The sequence below is a fragment of the Macrobrachium nipponense genome, chromosome 15 (genome assembly GCF_015104395.2).
Source record: "Macrobrachium nipponense isolate FS-2020 chromosome 15, ASM1510439v2, whole genome shotgun sequence".
NCBI lineage: Eukaryota > Metazoa > Arthropoda > Malacostraca > Decapoda > Palaemonidae > Macrobrachium > Macrobrachium nipponense.
The window spans coordinates 16,110,733-16,117,833 of record NC_087208.1 but is presented as its reverse complement, the minus strand read 5'-3'; the positions used below and the strand labels follow the sequence as shown (position 1 = coordinate 16,117,833).

Sequence of the window (7,101 nt, the reverse complement as noted above, 5' to 3'; positions counted from 1 at the left end):
CCGTAAATCCCTACTCTACCAACTTGTGCTTGGCTGCATCTATTTTTGCTCTAGATTGACTGGACTATAATTACCTTATTACCAATAATATGCGAATCTAGTCAAAAAGATGTTACACACCAGGCTTTATAGCCGTGGGTTGTGTGAGCCATCAAGGGTATTATTTTATTAATTAATCTATGCTAAGAGCACATTACTGGATATGCTACTCTAGTACTACAGGATTTGTATTTATGGTATAACTTAGATGAGTTACCAGTATTTGAGTGTGATGGGCCCCTTGGCTCTGCCCCTCACAACCATCTAGGCTACTTATAGAAAGTATTTTAATTTGCTATAATTCTCATATTACATTTATCTATTATATTGTTTCTGAAACTCTTGGTGAAAATAAATTATGTGAAATGAAATGAAGTGAATGTGCGAATCAGTGCATTAATGTAATGATGGTAGGGTATAAAGGATGTAGGAGTTGCAAAACCGTATACGATTAACATATGATTTTGTGTCAAATTATTGGGTGACAGTCTTTATACCTGGGCAGATCGGTCACGTCTTAGCTATATGTAATATATGTTAACTGATGGGCAATTCTTAGTTGATGATAATTTCGTCGGTTCCCGGGCGTGAACCTTGAAACCCAGAAATCAGGACGTACAATGAAGCAATGTATATAGAATAAGGGAGAGTAAATACCTTGCAGTGAAGCGCCTTTAACCACACAGCTACCACGAGAGGATATGAGTTAACGCCGCCTCTCACCTACAAATCCCTGTCACGCCCAGGGATTCGTTGTTTTGGAGTTGTCAAGGTCGAGGAGGGTTGATACCGACCCCAAAACAACGAATACCTGAGCGCGACAGGGATTTATAGGTGAGAGGCGGCGTTAACTTATAGCCTCTCATGGTAGCTGTGTGGTTAAGGCACTTCACTGGACGTCCTGATTTCTTGGTTCCTAAGTAGGTTTGCGCCCGGGAGCTGACAAAATTATTACCAACTAAAAATTCCCTTTCAGTTAACATATACGAAAATATATTAATTCTGAGGTAGAGTGAATTAGATATTAATGGACATTTGTAGCTTAATGCATACATATGAATCACGTTGTTGTGATCATACATTATATACATATATATATATATATATATATATAATTATTATATATATATATATATATATATATCTATATATCTAATATATCTATATACCTATATATCTATATCTATATATATATAATATCTATATATCTTATATATCATATCTATATCTATATTTATATATTCTATATATATATCTAGATATATCTAGATAAATATATATAGGATATATATATAGAATTATATATATAGAATATAGATATAGAATATAGAATATAGATATATATAGATAGATATATATATAGATACATATATATATATATATATATATATATATATATATATATATATATATAAAACTGGATCACGAAAGTTTGGAACGTGATAAATCCATAAATAAAGGTATAAGCCATGAAGGAAAAATAAACAACGGAGTTTCTGCAAGATCTTTCGACTTGAACGTCCTTTACTCAGCAGACAAACTGACTTACATGAGAAATTGAGGGTACAAGAAAGGTCGTATAACTGACAGATAGGGATTATAAGGAGATTAGAACCTAGAATCCGACACACCTAGAGAATGAGTAACCTTTCCAAACAAGCAGAAACATGGGTACAATTTAAGAACAAAAAGATTAAGTCCAACTGCTCAGACACAGGGACAAGACAATTAAAGGATTATACAGGGCGACAGCTGAACCACAATCAGATCTTTGGTAAACAAAACTTATTCACAAAACATATTAAACATACATATACAAAGAAAATATCTCTAAGGCAACTAATTTGTATTTAAGTCTGTAATTATATCTTTGAGGTCATTCTTAAATATGTTACAAATACATGGGTCTAAATGAAACAGGCCACGACTAATATTAGAATTACATTGGGAAGTAAGTCGTATTATGGCAGATTCTAAAAGATTTCGTGATAAGACATCTTTTGATCTTGCAATTACTGAACTACCAATCCAATTTATCCGGTGGTTGTTTTCACTTAAATGAATGAATATTGCATTAGATGTTTGCCCAGTTTTGACAGAATATTTATGCTGTTTTAATCTTACTTCTAAGCCCTTGCTCGACTGTCCAAGATAAAAAGAGGGGCAGTTCATACATGGAATTTTATATATTATGTTCTTGCTTTCCCTGGGTCCATTTTTGATTAACAGCTTTTAGTGTGATATTATAGGAAAAAACAAGGTTGACTTTAAAGGCTTTTAACAATGATTTAATGGTTTCAAATCCGTTAAAATAAGGCAAACTGAGAATGTTCTTAGAATTTTCTTTCTCCATGTTACTTACACTTTTTGTGGGCTTTATTATAACAAATATCTAGTATATGTGAAGGATAACATAAATCTTTCCCTATTTTTCTTATGTATTCAATATCTTGATCCAAATATTGGGGACTGACAATGTGCAATACTTGTAAAAACATAGAGGAAAAAATTGATATTTTGATGTTAAGATGTTGGCCTGAATAGAAATGCACATAAAGTTAACTTGGTGGTTGGTTTCCTATAAATACTGAATTTACATTGAAATGGTTCTCTATGTATCAAAACATCTAAGAAAGGGAGACAATTGTCTTTTTCCAGTTCTAGAGTAAACTTAATCGATGGTACCTGGTTATTTAATTTAAAGAGTAAATAATTTACATCAGTACCAGCAGGCAGAACAGCTAAAATATCATCAACATATCTATACCACTTTACAGGAATATAAATGATATTAGGTAAGTAACATTTTTCAAAGAATTCCATGTACAAGTTTGAGAGGAGTGGTCATAAAGGGTTGCCCATTGCCATGCCAAATATTTGTTGATGAAATTCACCATTGAATATAAACTTACAATCACAAATGCACAACCTAGTGAGTGAAATAATGTGACTTACAGGTAGGGGTAATTCATGCTGAGTTAGTTCATTACTAAGATATTGTAAAATAGTCTATAGGGACTTTAATAAAAAGAGGACATACATTAAAACTGATAGATTCGTTAGCTTTGATGTATGTTCTCCTTTAATTGTCTTGCCCCTGTGTCTGAGCAGTTGGACTTAATCTTTTTGTTCTTAAATTGTACCCATGTTTATGCTTGTTTGGAAAGGTTACTCATTCTCCAGGTGTGTCGGATTCTAGGTACTAATCTCATTATGCTAAGGTTACACATTCACGTATCAACGCACGCACACCCACGCCTGAGTGGAAAGTGGTAGTTGGCAACAGCTTACGTCAGTAAACCGTAAATGTTCCGTAAAACATACATAAAATCGTGGACGTATGGTGACTGGTCATCCGGGTGCTAAGCTCCGCCCACTGGAGCACCGTAGCCCACTCCAGTTTTGAAATGTTCCAAACAAGTCGTGGGTGGTCACGACAAATGTCACCTGACATAGCTCCAGCCATTGCACATGGGACCCACAGTGACTGCAGTGGGGTAGACGCTGGGTTCACCAGCATTCTTCGTCGCCGCTATTTTCTTCCCGCACGTGGGCCTCCTAATTGCGCTGTAGCCTATGGGGAAACCGATCCGCACATTTACAACCCTGTACATCGTGGCAACACTGTAGCGAAGGTATAAAAGGTCAGGTCGGCGGTCTCAGGTCAGCTGTTGTTTCTGTCTCCGAGACTACCTGTCACCTCCAAGTACCCTCCACAACGCCCTTCAAGATGCTGAACCTCACAAAACAACCAAGGAAGGGACCATCACATCACATCTTCTTGCAGGACCTTCTTTCGGCCCGGAGAAGACTCCTACAGCCATTCCTGCAAACACTCAGGTCGAGGGAAATTTTATCTTCCACCTACAGGAGTCAGAGTAGGATGAGATACAGAGTGATGACAGCGACACAGAAACTCTCCATGAAACTACCCCACTGACGACGGACAGAATGTTCCCTTGATTGAGATGGAGGACAGCCAAGACGTCGAGGACGATGTGGTGCCGGGGCGTAAGAACAACCTCTGTGTCATCCTGTCGGACGAAAATGAGAGGCTGGTGGGTGAGTGGCTCGAGCACGAGGCCCAATTCATATACAACAAAGGGGATGGCTGCCTACAAGGACAAAGCCAAGGTGTGGAAGGCTTTTGACAACATGGGCAAGTCACTTAGGCCACCAGTGACTGACAACAAGCTCCGGACGTGGTTCATGTCCCTCAGGAGCCGCTTCTGACGCCTCACTGCCGAGAAGAGTGGCCAAGGGGCGAGAGGCCGACTGACGGACAGGGAGAAGTGGATAGTGAACATATTCCACTTCCTCAAGCCCCACATCGTCCGTCAGAAGAAGCCCAAGATGTTGGGACTACCAATGGTATGTATATTATGATGTCTGACTTAATTTTTTTTTATTTGTTGAAAATATTTTTTACAGTACATGCAGAATTCTACCAAAGTGAATTTACAACCTGGATTTTCAGAATGCAATATTTTTACATTCTCTCATACATGTTCCATCACTTTACAGTCTGCTCTGTTTACAGCCCGCCCCTCATGAGTTTATCATGATACACAAAGTAGACTATGCCTAAGATTAGAAGAGGATTGATTTGATTTGTAATATTTTTCTAAGTCCAGAAAAGGAATGAGTTGTCATATTATTCTATGTCACGTAATACTTATAGCAGAAAATATTCACGTACAAACAAGGGTTGAGTTTGTGATATTTGGTAAACATATAATTATAAAAAACAATTAAATATATATATGCTGATAAGTTGTACAAGACATTTCATATTCTCACATGGCGACAGGAAAGACTAGTAATTATTAAGAACTTGGTATTTCAATTGCCCTACTCTTGGTACCATCAAACTGTCTTTCCTGCCGTCCAGTCTTTAAAGATGGGTAGTTTGCTAACTCCTCCTCCTTCCATATGCTTTACTCGAGCGAAAACGGCGACGAGGAGCCAGGCAGCCCGGCCGTCAGGCAGACTCAGAGAGAGAGACACAGAGAAGAGAGCAGAGACCTCACTCACCTGGGAAGGTTCCTACAATTTTGATTCGTCCGACATGCCTGTCTTAGGCTAAAGGCTTTTATTGGGATCCCTGGTCTACGTCACCCTCTTGTGAACATCTGCCAAAATCCATCTGCAACGCCTTTGTGCATGGTTCGACAATGGTGAGTACCAAGAATATATAGGGCTTATTTTTAAGGTTATCATTGCGAACTCTCATTGCCTTGTGTTGCCTATTCAAGTTTTCCTGTCTGTCATTTTTTCTTATGAAGATTCGTTATAGTTTTTTGTGGTCAATATGTTTTATACATCGTATTCTCTTGTCCTTTCAGGTGATTTAGCTCTCGGACTAGTAACTCTAGCTTATTCATAAATTCACGTTGTTAACACTTGGGTAAGAGAATCGTCTAATACATTAATGTTTCGAGTGGTTATATTTATGACGAATTGTCTCCCATATTACGACCGAGCAAATTTATATTAGGTTTACCGTTCATTTCAGGATGGTGTTTGGTTTCGGTGTATCGGCCCTTTTATTTCCTTCCTGATACTAATGTAAACCTCAGTTGCTCAATTGTAAGGTAATTTTAAGTGGGTTATTATTCCTATGGGTATATTCTTCTACATAAATGACCATGACTTTTAGATACTAATCTTCCTGAATATTTCTTTACAGACAGCGAGCGAAGCAGAACGAAGGAAACGCCCTACGATATACGTGAATTGCCTTGTTCTCCTACCAATTGTTTGTAACTACGGTACTACGTCATTTTAAAGGCTTATTTATGTAATAAATATCATATTTAATTACATTTTTCCTTCCAACCTTTATTTCAAAACCAGCAGATTTTTTATGGTTGTTCTGCTTATGGCGCCCAACGTGGGGCAACACGAAGAAAGGTGCTTAATGATGGTGCAGATGATCCAGTAGAGAATTGACCACGACTGGGCTCCCAATAGTCTCTCATATTTCTATTTGTAGGACATTGATATTTTCCTTTCCAGGATATTAACATTTTATTGAAATATAATTTTTCTTTTCAGAAAATTAACATTTTATTGGTTTGCATTTGTTATACTTTCGTTATAATGGCTAACTTACAGGTACTGATCGGACAACGAAAAGTCATTCGGAGAAAAGTCACCGAACAATTCAATAGGTCTGACACCTATTCTGCCCTTACACAAGAAGAAAAGTTAGCTATTAAAGGTCTTCTTGTTAATTATAGAAAAAAGTTGTCAGAGCTAGATGATCAAATCCTCTTGAAGAAATTTCCTGACATATCTGATGAAGCAGAGTTAGAGCCAGAATTAACAAGTTGCCAGGATTATTTAGACAAAATTGAGCATTGTCTACCATTACTTGAGATTTCAAGGAGTAAGAATGATTCTAATAATTCCCGACGTGGCCCGCAGTTTACTGAAACGGCCAACAGCTCCTTCCTTCCTAAGTTTTACTAGCAAAGAAAGAGAAGATTTCTTGAAATTTATAGCAGAGTTTGAGGCTACAACTAATGCATTTCAGTATCCAGACAGAGATTTACTTTTATTGCTGAAGCAACAGGTAGACGGTCGAGCAAAGACTTTATTAAGTTCTCTGGAAGCTGATAAACAGCGTTATGTAGATGCCAAAGAACTATTGATTTCCGCCTTTGCTTCTAAGAAGGTTTGTAAAAACAATGCAATTAGGAAATTACGGAGTTAAGTCTAAGAGAGGGTGATGATACCTTCACATTTATTTCCATCCTCCGATCAGTATGCGAAGCAGTCAAGACTTTTAACATTGAAGCGGATGAATTTGTCAGATATTTGCTTGGCACGGCTTAAATGGTCGCTTTCAGCGTCATCTTATTAATATTACAGGAAAGACTCATCCTTCCTTAAATGACATTATTTCACATTTCTTTGCAGCTTGCGAAAGGTACGAAAGTGACGGGGAAAGGTGTTGAAAGCTTGAAATGTAAAGCTTCACCTGTCAAGACATTAACACTCCCTCTTCGTAAAGAGGGAGCTACCAGCATGGCTGCGGAAGCAGTAACATATGATAAA

General features: G+C 37.5%; 1 long non-coding RNA gene across 2 annotated transcripts; it reads left to right on the top strand.

Moving 5' to 3' along the window:
- The first annotated feature begins 4,819 nt into the window (after positions 1–4,819).
- On the top strand, positions 4,820–5,828 carry LOC135226783 (uncharacterized). Of its 2 annotated transcripts, XR_010317277.1 has the most exons (4): positions 4,820–5,216; positions 5,385–5,446; positions 5,555–5,633; positions 5,729–5,828. It is a non-coding gene; the product is annotated as an uncharacterized LOC135226783 (long non-coding RNA). The 2 variants fall into 2 exon arrangements; XR_010317276.1 differs by having other exon boundaries at positions 4,820–5,446.
- The last annotated feature ends 1,273 nt before the right edge of the window (positions 5,829–7,101 follow it).